Source organism: Hyperolius riggenbachi, chromosome 6 (assembly GCF_040937935.1).
Source record: "Hyperolius riggenbachi isolate aHypRig1 chromosome 6, aHypRig1.pri, whole genome shotgun sequence".
NCBI classification, from domain to species: domain Eukaryota; kingdom Metazoa; phylum Chordata; class Amphibia; order Anura; family Hyperoliidae; genus Hyperolius; species Hyperolius riggenbachi.
Window position 1 is genome coordinate 266,743,383 of NC_090651.1, and position 17,510 is coordinate 266,760,892.

The following is a 17,510-nucleotide window of genomic DNA, read 5'->3' on the forward strand; positions in this document are numbered from 1 at the left end:
GAGGGATTATATTGTGAGCCCCTCTCAGGGACAGTTAAGTGACATGTCTATACTCTGTACAGAGCTGCAGAAGATGTTGCTGCTATAGAAGTACTAAATAATAATAATAATATAATAATGGTGTGCAGCAGACTTGGGTTTATTGGCAGCAGCAGTCTGCAGCTAATGGGGTGAGGCATGAAGTAGTTTGGTATTGATGTTTGGAGGTAAATGGTTAAAAAGAAGTACAGAAGGGGTTAACACTTTCTTAAAAACATCCAATAGGAGAAGCTGTCACTGTGTTAAAGGGTGTCAGATTGTGCCGCTGCACTTTCTGGTCAAAGTGAAAGTAAATCTTCCCAGCTCACTGCCTGTGCGTTCCCACAGTCATCCTTACTACCATAGACTGTGCTTAATCAGTGACTTACAAGAGCCAGGAATGCCCATCCATCACTATTGCTGTGGGGGAACATTGTATACCAGTATACCAAACCACAACTACAGTCAACCATCTCTTTTGTGTGCTATCTGAGTGGCATCATAAAAAGCACCCATGGCTGAAGCAATGCATATATAAAAAAAAAAAACATTTCTTATTAGTCAATCCATTTCCTCCTGCAAAGTTTGCCCATCTAAAGTGCACCTGGTGGGAGTGAGAGTACATACAAGTTACTCTCACTGTTCTGTATTTCTTTACTGGCACTTCTCTAACGTGCTCTGAAATGTGAGGGAGGGGTGTTCAGGGTCAGGGGAGAAGCAAACTAGCCTTGTGATTCCTCCCTGCTGCAGCTCTGTTTTGTTCCCGCTGACATCCTCCCTCTTCCCTGGGCAGTATAAGTCTCAGCAGCTACTTCATAAATACCTGTCCCATCCATGCACACTTTTCCCCCTCTCAAGGGCTGGGGCGATACTTTCCTTCCTCTCAGTAGCAGAGGAGCTGGGTCACATGATCGCACATCTTCCTCTCATTTCCTCCTCCTCGAGTCTCCTGCTCTGCTAGGTCTGAGAGTGTTTCTCCTCTCCACAGCGCCCCCTGCTCCAACCTCCTGCACTGCGCTCAGGGCAGTTGCACGCACTGCACGGCCCAAGAAACGGCAGTGCATATAAAATATGAGGAATGTTTGTTAGCCTATTCCTCGAATGCTCTTCAACACGGATGGGAGGGGGTGGGGGGAAACAAGGGAGGGGGGGGGGGGAAGAGGAGGATGGGGGATGGAAAAAACAGAAGGGTTGAGGAATGGAGGAAAAGGGGGGGAATGGGAAGGAGAAAGAAAAAAAAAAATAGAAAGATTTCGAAAACTATGTGAACGCGAGACATTTTGGATATTTAAAATGAATGCGCTTAGTCCCAATGGTCTCAATGAGAGTCTTGAGATCTCCACATATTTGTAAAAAAAAATTTCAAGACTGTAATTTACTGAGAATTGTTGTAATAACGATTAATGCCCTTCCTTTTTGTCCTTCTTTCCACAGCACCCCTACCCCCTAGCAGATATCGCACTAGATGAGGGTGGTGAGTATGTTATAAGATAGGAATTGGCCCTAGTAGGTTATGAACAATATCTAGCTGTATAGTAAAAGTCATACATTATTTCACCCAATTTCAACATGATCCTTTTTTTTTTTTTTTTTTTTCCTCATATTTTATTTTTACATGTATTGATTCTAAACACCCTATATTTCTCTATCTCTATATACTTTAATGTCAGCCGGTTAAGCTGACTGCGAGGTTTTTAGGGTCAACACTCATTTAGCCGGTTAAGGCGATTGTGAGGTTCCCTAGGGGCAACACTTATTTATGACTAAATTAAATCACCCGGGAAAGTGTTTTTGCCCCAGAGGGTTATAGGACCCACCAACAGGATTAGTGACCCCTAATGCGGTGACCACTAGAACTGTGTCACCTGTTTTGACATCTAGGTACCCCACCCCTATTGCACACCATACACTTGAGTTTCTTAGTTAATGTGTTTCCAATTTTTAGATCGTATTATATATTGGTTTTATACATAGGTCTCATGGGAGCATATTTCATAGGTCCATTAGACCGTTTGAATAAATCATACCCCATATTATATGTTTAATCCATTTATAGGAACCTGCATATGGTATAATTTATAAGTTCCAGATTTTTATGGTTTAGGTTTTAATGTTTTTATTTCTTCCTATATACTGATTATTGCCTGCTATATTTATTGCATGATGCGTTTTGAATGAATGGAACCCATGGAGATGTAACAGCTCATGCACGAACGCGTGCTTTGGAATGGTTTTGAGGGTTTTTTTCCCCCCTTGTGGTGTTCTGTTGTTTACCATGTATGTTTACCATGTATGTTAACCTGCTGAGCGGTCTGGACGAGCTCAGCTCGTCCAACACCGCCAGAGGCTGCCGCTCAGGCCTGCTGGGCCGATTTTTGTGAAATAAAAAGCAGCACACGCAGCCGGCACTCTGCCAGCCGCGTGTGCTGCCTGATCGCCGCCGCGAGCAGCGGCGAAAGAGGGTCCCCCCAGCCGCCTGAGCCCAGCGTAGCCGGAACAAAAAGTTCCGGCCAGCGCTAAGGGCTGGATCGGAGGCGGCTGACGTCAGGACGTCGGCTGACGTCGATGACGTCACTCCGCTCGTCGCTATGGCGACGATCTAAGCAAAACAAGGAAGGCCGCTCATTGCGGCCTTCCTTGTTTATTCTGGGCGCCGGAGGCGATCGGAAGAACACCTCCGGAGCGCCCTCTAGTGGGCTTTCATGCAGCCAACTTTCAGTTGGCTGCATGAAATAGTTTTTTTTTTATTTAAAAAAAACCCTCCCGCAGCCACCCTGGTGATTTAATCAGAACGCCAGGGTGGTTAAAAGATGTAATCAGTAATCCATCCACACGAGAGCGCACAGCGCCCTGTGAGCCAGCACCGCTGATGACGAGTTTTTCTCTTAATTTGTATTTCTATACAAGTGGTTTGTCCGCCCCAGCAACAGCTGAATAAAGTTTTTTGCATTGATGCCATGGCGTATAATCACCATGACAACACATGGAGGTTTGTTTAAAACCCTCCGTGTTGCGTGCATGCGTCATCTGACGAAGGCGCAGAGCGCCGAAATGCGTAATGACGCTGCACGCCTACTGAACTTCAGCCCCGCCCATCCCGACAGTGAGACGGCTCTCCCCAATCATCGGGACCCGCGCTGCTGGCCACAGTGCGCTGCTGCCGCCCTGCCTGGGATATCAAGCGGTTGGCTTTACCGCTGAGAAGCGTTTTAACTTGGAACTTTTGTAAGTACAACTTTTAATTCATCGCTGAAAATAAACATAGGTAATGCACTATTGTGCGCTTCGTCTCTTTCTATAGATATCCTCCTTTACTCTATTGTTTGGAGCAGCATAGTGTGTTATCCTCACAAGCAAAGAAGACAAACTACTGTGCATGTGTGACTGCAGCCTCCAGAGAGGAGCGCAAGGATTTTTTGTTGCTTTGTGTTTAGCCCCCAGCATGCTCTGCATTATTGCTTTGATAGATTGTATGGTGCTGGTCTATTCGTTTCTACATTTCATAGAGGAGCACATCGGTGACAGTGTTTCTGATTGAAACATCATCAGTTTGAGTCGGGTGCAGCAAAAACCCATGGGACCCCCCCAGCGAGATTAGCAGGGAACCCTTTCTAGGATCCAAACCTACTTGTGTGTCTGGTAAAGCACACACACACACCCATCCACCGACACGCTCCCCATATTGCAGACAGTAGTACAGCCGAGCAGTGTAATATTTACCTGCTCCAACAATGCGTCAGGTCTCTTTTGTTCATCCCAGCAGCTGCACGCTCTGTGCTTCAATACCTCCAAATGTATGCAGCATAGAGCATGGAGCCAGAGGTATGAATCATAGAACATGTGGCTGTCAGAGAGACCAGAGGAGTGTTGAAAAGGCACTGGAGCAGGTAAATATTAACCCCCCTGGTGGTAAGCCTGACCTGAGCATGGGCTGTGATTAAGATGTAGCAGTAAGCCTGTGCTCAAGTCGGGCTGGCTGAAACTTGCTTGTGCTGACAGCTTCTGGGTCCCGCTCGCGATCAGCGCTGCACAGCGGGACCCAGGCTGCTCCCTCCCGGCCACCGAAGTCCCCATTACCTCTTTGATCTTCCAGGGACCCGGCGGCCAATCGATGACTTGAGCTGCGGTGCGGCGTGACATCAGGGGGCGGTGTGGGGTCATGGAGGAGGGAGGGAGATATTAAAAAAAGCAATAAATAATTTCATTGACCACATGGGGAGGTAGGGAGGGAAAAAAATTAAATAAATTATCTGATTAGCCACATGGGGGGTCATGGGGGAGAGAGGGAGGGAGGAAAAAAAACAAAAAATAAAACACATGATCTGATTGGCTGCAAGCTGCATTGAATTGAATACAAGTAAGTTTGTATTCAATTCAATGTTGCCATTTTCTCTCTGGAGACCGTGGCTGCTGGCTGTTTGATCTCTGTGAGTTGCTGATTGCTGATTTCGATACCTGTTAACGATTTCTGCCTGGACTTTAACTAATCTTTCTGCCTTCTCCCTGGATTGATTGATTGATTTACCATTGGCGATTTTTGCCTGGACTTTGACTACTCTCTGCCTGCCATTTACACCGACCTCTGCCTGCCTGACATTTACGATGGCGTTCGCTTCCAGAAGGCATCTCACTGCGGAATCGCTGGTGGAGTTGGAGGACAGTGATCTGCAGTCACTGGCGGACACAAGCGACAGTGACGCACCTGGGCGCGACAGCAGCACCACCGAGGTCAGTGATGTCCGGGTGTGGTGCCCCATCGACCAGTCTCAGGCTTCGCAACCGCCTCCACGTTTCCGTTTTACTGGGGAGTCTGGCTTGCAGAAGGAGTGTGAGCATAACCTACTGGCCTACCTGCAGCTCTTCTTTGACGACACGGTTATCGAGAAGATAGTGGAGGAGACTAACCGCTATGCCTCCCAGCAGCTAGCTGCTCCACGACGCCCCTTTTCAAGGACCAGGACCTGGGAGCAGATCACAAAAGAGAACCTGTGGCTTTTCTTGGGCCTTATCATTCTGCAGGGAGTGGTGGGAAAGCCCCTGCAGAAGTGGTATTGGACCACAAACAAAATGATAGCCATCCCACCCCTTTTTTTGGTACAGTGATGAGCGAGTACCAGTTTTCGCTCATCATGAAGTTCCTCCATTTTACGGACAATGACACCTTTGAGGAGTCCACTTACCCCGCTCTAAAACTCAAAAAGATCTGGGAAGTTTATGAGATAGTGGTGGACAACTTCCGCACAACTTCCAGAGAGGGAGATATCGGTGGACGAGATGGCCTGATGGCCTACATGGGGAGGCTGAGCTGACTCCAATACATCACTTCCAAGTGGGCCCGCTTTGGGATCAAGTCCTACACCTTCTGTGAGTCTTCAACTGGGTACATTTAGAACACTGTGCTGTACACCGGCAAGGGAACCAAATTCAGTCCTCGGTTCAGCGAGTATGGAGTGGCGACCTCTTCAGGGCTGTCCCTTGTGGAGCCATTACTGTACAAAGGCTACTGCGTCACCACTGACAACTTTTATAGCTCCTTGAACCTTTTTGAGTTGCTGATAAGACATCGGACTGATGCCTACAGCACCGTTAGGCCGAACTGGTGAGAGATGCCAACAGCTTTTGCAAAGCAGAAGTTGAAAGCTGGGGACATAGCTGCTTGGCAGAAGGGGAAGATGCTGGCTCTCCACTGGTGAGATAAAAAATATGTATCTCTCCTCTCCACAGTCCACGACACCTCCACTGTCCCCACCCGAACGAGAGGAGGAAAAGAGGTTGAGAAACTGCAGGTCATGGTGGACTATAATCTGACAATGGGTGGAGTGGACAGAGCAGATTAGGCGGGGACCTTCTACCCCGAAGTCCACAAGCAACAAATAAAATATTAATAAAAATATTCCGTCACCTCCTGGAGCAGAGTCTCTGGAATAGCTACATTCTGTTTAAGCAGCGCAGTGAAAGGCCACTTACACAGACTACATATGGAGAATGTGTGAGTGCATCTGCTTGAAGTATCAGACTGCAGCAGATGTCATAATGGCGCCGGGCCTCCTATATTGTTAATCCAGAGCGACTCACTGGTCATCACTTCCCAGAATACATACCCCCCACTCCCAAAATAATCCACACCGTGCAGGACATGTGTGGTTTGCTGCTCCAAGACTGACGACAGGGCAAAAGAGTCAAATAGTAGTCACATATTTACTGCCCTGACTGTAATGTTAGACTCTGTGCAGTTCCCTGCTTTAAAATATATCATACAAGAGAGGTATACTAGATATACATGTATATAGAGTATACAAATCTGCTGCCTTGTACAGTTTTCCTATTTATTTATTTTTTTCTGATTATTGATAAATTCAATTATTTCATCAAATTTGTGTTCTAGTCTTTTATTAAATTATTATTATTTATTGGATTTATATAGCGCCAACATATTACGCTGCGCTGTAATATTTATATGCATAATGTGTACCAAGCCTTTATTCTGACATATTTTGGTGAGTTAAGACTTTAGAATTGGGAGGCCCTTCGTGGGGTGTTCCTTGACTTCATTTGGTAATCTAAGACAGCAAGAATAAAATTTGCACTCCTTTCTTAATCAAAAGAAAAAGGTTAGCAGTACCAGACCCACATAGATATTATAAAGCGGTACTTACAAGAATAATAGACTGGAGTAGAAATGGGGAAAATAAGCAATGGGTCTCACTGGAGCAGGAGCTGTTTGGGGAGTCCCTTGACTTGGTACCGTGGCTACCATATGTCCCTCAATGTCACCCCGTTTTTGGACTTCTGATTGAACCTACATTAAAAGTCCTGAATAGAACATGTAAGATAATGGGCATATCACCGCGACCCTCCCCCTTGATGCCTATCTTAGGCAATAAAAAATTTCAATGGGGTTGCCAAAAGGAGAATTATAGTCAGTGGTGGAAAGGAGGGAAATTAAGGATCCTTACTCTAATATCAGAGTAAATTTGGAAAAATGAAGAGGAGGTAGCATTGCAGCTGGGTATTGAGAAAGTAGATGCCTGGAGTTTAAACCAGTTCAGACACTTTTTGCTATCCCTAGGTGATAAAGGGGAACTATCTTGGGAGTTGACACAATTTATATATGTGTAGAAAGGGGGCAAATAAAGGGGACATTGGCAAGAATATATAAATGCCTAGAGGAGGAAACAGATTATTCCCAAAAATATAGGACAAGCTGGGACAAAGAGTTGGGCAGAGAACTGACTCATTATCAGTGGAATAGGATAATTAGAATGTGTCATGAAGCATCGGTGTCAACAAGGTTCCAAGAATTAGGATACAAGATAGCTATGAGATGGTACTATACCCCCGAAAAATTAAACAAGATTTGTGGAGCAGATCCCACATGTTGGAGATGTGGACTGGAAAGGGGAGACTTTCTGCATGTTATGTGGAGTTGTAGAAGCTTATCTCTCTTCTGGGAAGCAGTAAAACAGCTACTGCTGAAATTGGCAGATATTCCTGTCTCAGGCGACCCAAGCATATACTTATTGCACCTTAATACAAGAGAGATGAAGAAATATAGAGGCTCTTTGGGGATGCATTTGATAAACGCAACCAGGATTATAATCTGTAGGAAATGGAAGACACAACTAGCTCCCGCAATAAAAGAATGGAAGGAAGAAATAGATTATATAAAAAAAATGCAGGAGTTGACTTATATACTACAGGGGCGAGAAGAGACGAATTGGGTCAGATGGGAAGAATTTAAAAACTCTGAGAATTTTCTAGAGATAAGAGATAGATTCGAATATATAGATATGGGCCCATGGGCGAGGAGGAGGAGATTAAATAAATTACTTTTGCAGAAAGGAATGACGATGAAGGTATTGGAGGTAGACAGATAGAGAGAATGGAGGGGTAGAATACTAATTGGTCATATGGTGGGTGCATTGTTGCGCCATTTCCTAATTTTTATTTCATCTTTCTTTTTTTTTTCTTTTTTGTGTGCATATTCTTGGCTCGGTGATATCTGGATGGTAGGGCTGACAAGGTAGGAGAGGTGGCGTTTACCCCCCCCCCCCCCCCCAGGGTGAAGAGGGTATAAAGCATAGGCCAGGTAGGTCTACCATACAGAAAGGGGCATAGTAGAGAAGGGCCAGGCTTGAGCATCCTTGAGACCTGGGGCCCCTGGGCTGTCATGTGGACCAGTGTTTGTGATTTTAAATTTATTTTTTGCAGCTTCTAGGATGCGGTTGACAGGTGAGTGGTTAGGGAGGGGACCGTGTGGGAGATGTGCCTACACGGGGCGTCCCTGTTAAACGACGCAATTCACGATTGCGTCCAACCGAAGCCTCCCACCTGAATGCTAATCTATGTAATTCCTGCTAGGTATGGTACAGCAGGCAAAGGGTGTATGACAGTGCACCTGATTGGCTGACAAGCGTCTGCTGGCCAGATAGAGGCAGGATATTGCTCTGACTGGAAGTTAGCAATTGTGTTTGTTGCAGTTGGCATTCAGTTTAGAGGTGGTGGGGTGAGTTCCCTGGAGGTGAGAGGTCGAGGGCTTGCCCGCACTTCCCTCTAGGTGTCGCATGGTGGTTTGGGGGCCCCAGTGAGTGAGAGAGACCTGGGGCCCCTGGGCTGTCATGTGGACCAGTGTTTGTGATTTTAAATTTATTTTTTGCAGCTTCTAGGATGCGGTTGACAGGTGAGTGGTTAGGGAGGGGACCGTGTGGGAGATGTGCCTACACGGGGCGTCCCTGTTAAACGACGCAATTCACGATTGCGTCCAACCGAAGCCTCCCACCTGAATGCTGATCTATGTAATTCCTGCTAGGTATGGTACAGCAGGCAAAGGGTGTATGACAGTGCACCTGATTGGCTGACAAGCGTCTGCTGGCCAGATAGAGGCAGGATATTGCTCTGACTGGAAGTTAGCAATTGTGTTTGTTGCAGTTGGCATTCAGTTTAGAGGTGGTGGGGTGAGTTCCCTGGAGGTGAGAGGTCCAGGGCTTGCCCGCACTTCCCTCTAGGTGTCGCATGGTGGTTTGGGGGCCCCAGTGAGTGAGAGAGACCTGGGGCCCCTGGGCTGTCATGTGGACCAGTGTTTGTGATTTTAAATTTATTTTTTGCAGCTTCTAGGATGCGGTTGACAGGTGAGTGGTTAGGGAGGGGACCGTGTGGGAGATGTGCCTACACGGGGCGTCCCTGTTAAACGACGCTATTCACGATTGCGTCCAACCGAAGCCTCCCACCTGAATGCTAATCTATGTAATTCCTGCTAGGTATGGTACAGCAGGCAAAGGGTGTATGACAGTGCACCTGATTGGCTGGACAAGCGTCTGCTGGCCAGATAGAGGCAGGATATTGCTCTGACTGGAAGTTAGCAATTGTGTTTGTTGCAGTTGGCATTCAGTTTAGAGGTGGTGGGGTAAGTTCCCTGGAGGTGAGAGGTCCAGGGCTTGCCCGCACTTCCCTCTAGGTGTCGCATGGTGGTTTGGGGGCCCCAGTGAGTGAGAGAGACCTGGGGCCCCTGGGCTGTCATGTGGACCAGTGTTTGCAAGGGTCTATATATGTAAGATGATGACTGTAATTAACTCGTACCGCATGTCTAGAACCAATGTCACTTTGAGGCTGGTAGTTTCATATGGTTATATGTGGATATATGGACCGCAGCAGAGCAGTTATTTATGCAATTGGTTGCTCTTAGACCTTGGTTATTCAGTGTTATGTTATTATGTATTCCTATATTACATTTATTGATAGTAATGTTTGGGATTTATTGAAGAGAGAGGGGAACCCATATTATCTAATTATAATGCAATATTATATTATTATGGACATCAGACCCACTTTTTTGTGATTTTTAATTGTTTTTAATCATATGTGGTTGAATTAAATAAAGGTTATTATACATTTTGATAATTTATTACCCTGGTCAGTGTGGTGCTTTTAAAGGGACATATTTTCTTTTTTTGTAGATATTAGCTGTGTTTAGCCCCCAGCATGCTCTGCATTATTGCTTTGATAGATTGTATGGTGCTGGTCTATTCGTTTCTACATTTCATAGAGGAGCACATCGGTGACAGTGTTTCTGATTGAAACATCATCAGTTTGAGTCGGGTGCAGCAAAAACCCATGGGACCCCCCCAGCGAGATTAGCAGGGAACCCTTTCTAGGATCCAAACCTACTTGTGTGTCTGGTAAAGCACACACACACACCCATCCACCGACACGCTCCCCATATTGCAGACAGTAGTACAGCCGAGCAGTGTAATATTTACCTGCTCCAACAATGCGTCAGGTCTCTTTTGTTCATCCCAGCAGCTGCACGCTCTGTGCTTCAATACCTCCAAATGTATGCAGCATAGAGCATGGAGCCAGAGGTATGAATCATAGAACATGTGGCTGTCAGAGAGACCAGAGGAGTGTTGAACAGGCACTGGAGCAGGTAAATATTAATCCCCCTGGTGGTAAGCCTGACCTGAGCATGGGCTGTGATTAACATGTAGCAGTAAGCCTGTGCTCAAGTCGGGCTGGCTGAAACTTGCTTGTGCTGACAGTTTCTGGGTCCCGCTCGCGATCAGCACTGCACAGCGGGACCCAGGCTGCTCCCTCCCGGCCACCGAAGTCCCCATTACCTCTCTGATCTTCCAGGGACCCGGCGGCCAATCGATGACTTGAGTTGCGGTGCGGCGTGACATCAGGGGGCGGCGTGGGGTCATGGAGGAGGGAGGGAGATATTTAAAAAAGCAATAAATAATTTCATTGACCACATGGGGAGGTAGGGAGGGAAAAAAAAAAAAAATATCTGATTAGCCACATGGGGGGTCATGGGGGAGAGAGAGAGGGAGGGAGGAAAAAAAACAAAAAAATAAAACACATGATCTGATTGGCTGCAAGCTGCATTGAATTGAATACAAGTAAGTTTGTATTCAATTCAATGTTGCCATTTTCTCTCTGGAGACCGTGGCTGCTGGCTGTTTGATCTCTGTGAGTTGCTGATTGCTGATTTCGATACCTGTTAACGATTTCTGCCTGGACTTTAACTAATCTTTCTGCCTTCTCCCTGGATTGATTGATTTACCATTGGCGATTTTTGCCTGGACTTTGACTACTCTCTGCCTGCCATTTACACCGACCTCTGCCTGCCTGACATTTACGATGGCGTTCGCTTCCAGAAGGCATCTCACTGCGGAATCGCTGGTGGAGTTGGAGGACAGTGATCTGCAGTCACTGGCGGACACAAGCGACAGTGACGCACCTGGGCGCGACAGCAGCACCACCGAGGTCAGTGATGTCCGGGTGTGGTGCCCCATCGACCAGTCTCAGGCTTCGCAACCGCCTCCACGTTTCCGTTTTACTGGGGAGTCTGGCTTGCAGAAGGAGTGTGAGCATAACCTACTGGCCTACCTGCAGCTCTTCTTTGACGACACGGTTATCGAGAAGATAGTGGAGGAGACTAACCGCTATGCCTCCCAGCAGCTAGCTGCTTCACGACGCCCCCTTTCAAGGACCAGGACCTGGGAGCAGATCACAAAAGAGAACCTGTGGCTTTTCTTGGGCCTTATCATTCTGCAGGGAGTGGTGGGAAAGCCCCTGCAGAAGTGGTATTGGACCACAAACAAAATGATAGCCACCCCACCCCTTTTTTTGGTACAGTGATGAGCGAGTACCAGTTTTCGCTCATCATGAAGTTCCTCCATTTTACGGACAATGACACCTTTGAGGAGTCCACTCACCCCGCTCCAAAACTCAAAAAGATCTGGGAAGTTTATGAGATAGTGGTGGACAACTTCCGCACAACTTCCAGAGAGGGACATATCGGTGGACGAGAGCCTGATGGCCTACATGGGAAGGCTGAGCTGACTCATATACATCACTTCCAAGTGGGGGGCGCTTTGGGATCAAGTCCTACACCTTCTGTGAGTCTTCAACTGGGTACATTTGGAACACTGTGCTGTACACCGGCAAGGGAACCAAATTCAGTCCTCGGTTCAGCGAGTATGGAGTAGCGACCTCTTCAGGGCTGTCCCTTGTGGAGCCATTACTGTACAAAGGCTACTGCATCACCACTGACAACTTTTATAGCTCCTTGAACCTTTTTGAGTTGCTGATAAGACATCGGACTGATGCCTACGGCACCGTTAGGCCGAACTGGTGAGAGATGCCAACAGCTTTTGCAAAGCAGAAGTTGAAAGCTGGGGACATAGCTGCTTGGCAGAAGGGGAAGATGCTGGCTCTCCACTGGTGAGATAAAAAATATGTATCTCTCCTCTCCACAGTCCACGACACCTCCACTGTCCCCACCCGAACGAGAGGAGGAAAAGAGGTTGAGAAACTGCAGGTCATGGTGGTCTATAATCTGACAATGGGTGGAGTGGACAGAGCAGATTAGTCGGGGACCTTCTACCCCGAAGTCCACAAGCAACAAATAAAATATTAATAAAAATATTCCGTCACCTCCTGGAGCAGAGTCTCTGGAATAGCTACATTCTGTTTAAGCAGCGCAGTGAAAGGCCACTTACACAGACTACATATGGAGAATGTGTGAGTGCATCTGCTTGAAGTATCAGACTGCAGCAGATGTCATAATGGCGCCGGGCCTCCTATATTGTTAATCCAGAGCAACTCACTGGTCATCACTTCCCAGAATACATACCCCCCACTCCCAAAAAAATCCACACCGTGCAGGACATGTGTGGTTTGCTGCTCCAAGACTGACGACAGGGCAAAAGAGTCAAATAGTAGTCACACATTTACTGCCCTGACTGTTGGACTCTGTGCAGTTCCCTGCTTTAAAATATATCATACAAGAGAGGTATACTAGATATACATGTATATAGAGTTTACAAATCTGCTGCCTTGTACAGTTTTCCTATTTATTTATTTTTTCAGATTATTGATAAATTCAATTATTTCATCAAATTTGTGTTCTAGTCTTTTATTAATTTATTATTATTATTATTTATTGGATTTATATAGCGCCAACATATTACGCAGCGCTGTAATATTTATATACATAATGTGTACCAAGCCTTTATTCTGACATATTTTGGTGAGTTAAGACTTTAGAATTGGGAGGCCCTTCGTGGGGTGTTCCTTGACTTCATTTGGTAATCTAAGACAGCAAGAATAAAATTTGCACTCCTTTCTTAATCAAAAGAAAAAGGTTAGCAGTACTGTCAAAAACCTGAGCGGTTTTTGCCTTTTTCATGATTGCTAACTCAGTAAAGGACCAGCCCTTAAAGCGTTGCTATCATATAAATCCGGCATAGTGGGGTCTGAACCCTCTATAACAGTAATTATAGATTGACGGTATACCTTGAAATGAATCAGAGCACTCAGTATATGATTTTATATAAAAAATTGTATTTGCTTATCATACAGCATATATACAAAATATGAACAGTTCCAAGTAGTGTTTCCTTATAACAGTATTCCATCTCATCAAGGCTTTATAGCCAAGCAATTATCAATCTTCTAAGTACATTCAAAAAGTAATATAACAGTTGTGTTATGTAGAATAAGATCAAAAGTAGTCTCATCTGTATCAATAGCTATGTATCTAGTAGCTGTGTAAAACTTGTAGTAATCTTCTTAAAGAAATAGCATAAAAAATAGCTTCTAAAAAAACTTCTTGCTAACATCTTAACAAAACTTAATGGTGAAAATTAATACAGTAAATCACCAGAATATTAAGCATATTACCCCTTCTCTGTCATCTCTTAAGCATCTAGAACCACGTGTGGGAAGGTAGCTTCTGCCTCATGTGTCTTCTCAGGAGATTGTTGGGCTTGTGCAAACTATGAGCTTTCAGGCCCTACTTTTATAGGGGTTAGAGGCAATATGGCTGCCTAATCTGGACTTTCCCTGGATCCCAGGTTCTGATTGGCTAAAGCTTTCGTGCGTCAATGCTTTATCATGTTTTGATTACCTAAGTCACAATATTATTGTTTATAAATTCTTAATTACCTTATCTTGTGGGAATTAACGTCATTTGGAGTGCTTGACATTTTGTTTAGGTAATTTCTGACGCACGTAATTAAAAATGGATGTCAACAGCCATCTTGTCTGTTGGCTGACCCAGACATGGAGACTAAACAATGTCATTCATGACGCATTTCTGATAAAGTGTTTGCTGCTAATTATGTTGGAATGTCTTGGTACTTCCCCAGACATGAGATTGGTCAGGTTGACTCTGTAACCAGACCTGTGAGAGCCTTCAGCAATTTAAGGCTTATTAAAACATACAGGGCTTCTAATATACTTATTTAAATATAAAGCTTATTATATAATTCTTCTTAAAACAATTAATCATATAAGATATAATTGCATATTAAATCTTAATAACATAAAATCATGTTGTATATATTTGTCTTTCTTATAAAATAAATATTATATGTCTAACCGGCAGATGTCGCTATCTCGTCATAAATAACAATCTATTAATAATAATAAAAAACTATGAACCCACCAGCTAATTGGGAAAACACCTTGTTTTTGTTTTATATCTTCCATATTTTGACTTCTCTAGCTGGGAAATGTGTATCTTTTCTTGCTGGCCTTGGCCTTCAAGCAAAGGAACATGTAAACAATTGTCTAGCTTACAAGTTAAAATAACCTTATGAAAGTTGCACTGTCTCTAACTGTCACTGACAGAATCTATTACTTTGAATTGCATTTAATGCTGGATTCTATCATATAGGGTTTAACAATAATTATTTATTTCTTTAGAAGGACTGTATTGATTATTAATGTTTATATATACATACACATATGACAGTTTTTCCTGCATAAATAAAACTGCTAGAATTCTGACATCCCCCCTTGCAGGAAAATGATGGCAGATGATTAGCGATCTCCGTTGTTGTTATATTTCTCCAGGGAAAAAAAATAAATTCTATAATCAAAATTAAAAGTAATGCAATCTTTCATTCATGCAAAACCTTGCTCATTAAGTAGCGTTATCAGCTGTGTTGCCTGCCTGGCAATAGACTCAATAGTGAGATTAATATCTTCTCCAATAAACATATTTTGCTGGTCTAAATATGGCTGTAGTCTTTGTATATGACATATGTATGGATTCACCCTTAAATCTGCAGTTTCTATCACTGTGGTAGCTTGTGTAGATATGTAGGAACATTCTAGGCATATTTTTCACCCATTTTAAGACATATGGTAAAACTTAAAGTTCAAAATGTATAAACATAAATTATACCGTTCATGTGGCCCCTAGGTTCTTTTGAACACAATACATTCAACATTTTATTGTTAGCTTACAACAGGTTAATTAGTTAGTTGGTTAGTATTATGTATTAATACAGTTAATTACACCTTTCTTATACCACAAGGTTTCTTACACAAATGGTATGTAGCAGAACAAAGTATATGTAGTTTGCCAACAGAATCCCATAAAATAATGTCATCTTTCTATTTAAATATAGATATCATATAAAAAATGTAAGCATTGAAAAGTTCTTTAGCAATTCAAATTGCAAGCTAGCTAGTTGCCGTAGCTGTTTTCAAATATATTCTCAATAAAACATATATATTGACATCTCATTGTTGAAGTTGCTTCTCTACTTCATACTTCCAATATTTAGGAGTAATTCTCTCTCTTGAATTAATTAGGATCTTTACTGTTGAATTAAAAGTCTCTTGAAACTTATGTTGTAGACTGTCAGCATTCTTGTATGTAAATCTTGGCATGTTTATTTTCTCAAAAAATCAAATGTGATAGATTATCTTGTAGATTAAGTTTGATATAAGGTTGTTTTCTTGTTAAGCACAGTCTCTTCTCACGGCAATATTTAATGTAGTTACATGCTTGATCCTGGATAAGTCATGTGTAGATCTTCTCTCTGATTGAAGTAGTTCTCCGCAGCAATCATTCATTAGTATTGGAATCAGTAGTAATTCAGAATTTTCTTTTCTGGAAACTTCTTTTACAGGTATCATATGTTTCATATAGCTTTCAGTCAAGTGTCTGTAATTCTTGTATGCAGTAAGGATCCCCCCTTGTGCCGCTTTACAGCAATCTAGTATCAGTCCAGTGTTTTACTAGCAGTGAAGTCTGCCACTTTAACGCATTATTGACAGTTCAGGTTGTTTAGAACAGTGTTTCTCAACATTTTATTGGTATGTACCCCTTTTAAGACCCTGTACTCACCAAGTACCCCCTGGAACCATCAGAAGTACCCCTGGGGTACGCGTCCCACACGTTGAGAACCTAGAGTTTAGAACATTTCATCTGTAATATTATCAAATAGTCCCGCATTTAACTCTATATTTTCTGAGTTGACTATGGCTAGTCATCTTGCATCTTTAAATCTAGTGTATAAGACAGTCTTTGCATATCATGGCACTTGAAGGCGTTTCACTCTCTTAATTTCTTCAGTACTTTTCTTGTATATATACGGATTAGATATTTAATTGCTATTTGAACTGTTCTTGCTCTTCAAGTCATGTAGCGGGTGTTCCTCTTGTTATGGTGCATCTACCTTTTCCACCATCAGGCAATAACTTGTATGCTAGAACCAGTCATAGGGCAATTTCATTTGTCCCAGGATGCTTTCTTGAAACTTGAAAAGGATGAGTAACAACGGTCATCTCCAAGTTGTATTATTAAACGGAACGTTGTATTATTTTCATTATCAGTCGGGTTGCAATTCAGTACAGTTTCATTCACTATGCAGAGCTGTGTGCAGATTTACGATAGTCCCTTCCTGAACATATCTTTTCATCATTTAGGATATTTTCATCTCTCTTGTAATGCAAACAAATGTTAAACTGTCCTTTATTCTGGTGAATTGGATTTTCTCTTTTAATTATCCATGTATTGCATATTTTTTTTTTTTAATTCTTTATTTAGATCCAAAGGCATATAAATAATTACAAACGTTTTTACCTTGTACAACCAAATATACAGTAGTGCACTTAACATACATGAATATGTCATACATTGCTGTAAATAACATGAACCAGCAGATCAGATTTTTTAGCATTAAGCTTAAAGAAAGCTATGCATAACAGGCAGATAGGGGTAAGCTCAACGTGTATCCAGCAAAGCGATGATTGTATTAAATAAAGTTTACATGAGTGCTTAACGTCTCGTTCTGGTGTTAGATTTCCCCATTCTGCCTTTGTAGTTTCTTATTTAAAGAATATTATCTAAGAAAAAACACGACTATCTAAACATAACAGTCAAAACATTCCAGATTGTAGCGTATATGACCACATCTGCTCGCCTTCCAGGAGCGAGCCTATGTGTCGCCCATCTTATGCTAAGTTGTAATTACATGACACAGCACCTCTTGCTGGCAACAGGATGAAGAGCGTATATTAATAGTGCAATTTCCCATCCTCGCCAGAGTAAGGTCTCACCCCTATGTTTGGTACCTCACCCAATTACACCTCCTCAAGTAGCAGACCTATCTCCTCAGAGTCTCGTAGACCGGACCAGTATCTCCATGTTTTTTGAAATTTTTCCAAGTCATTGGACCCAATATGTGCCATAT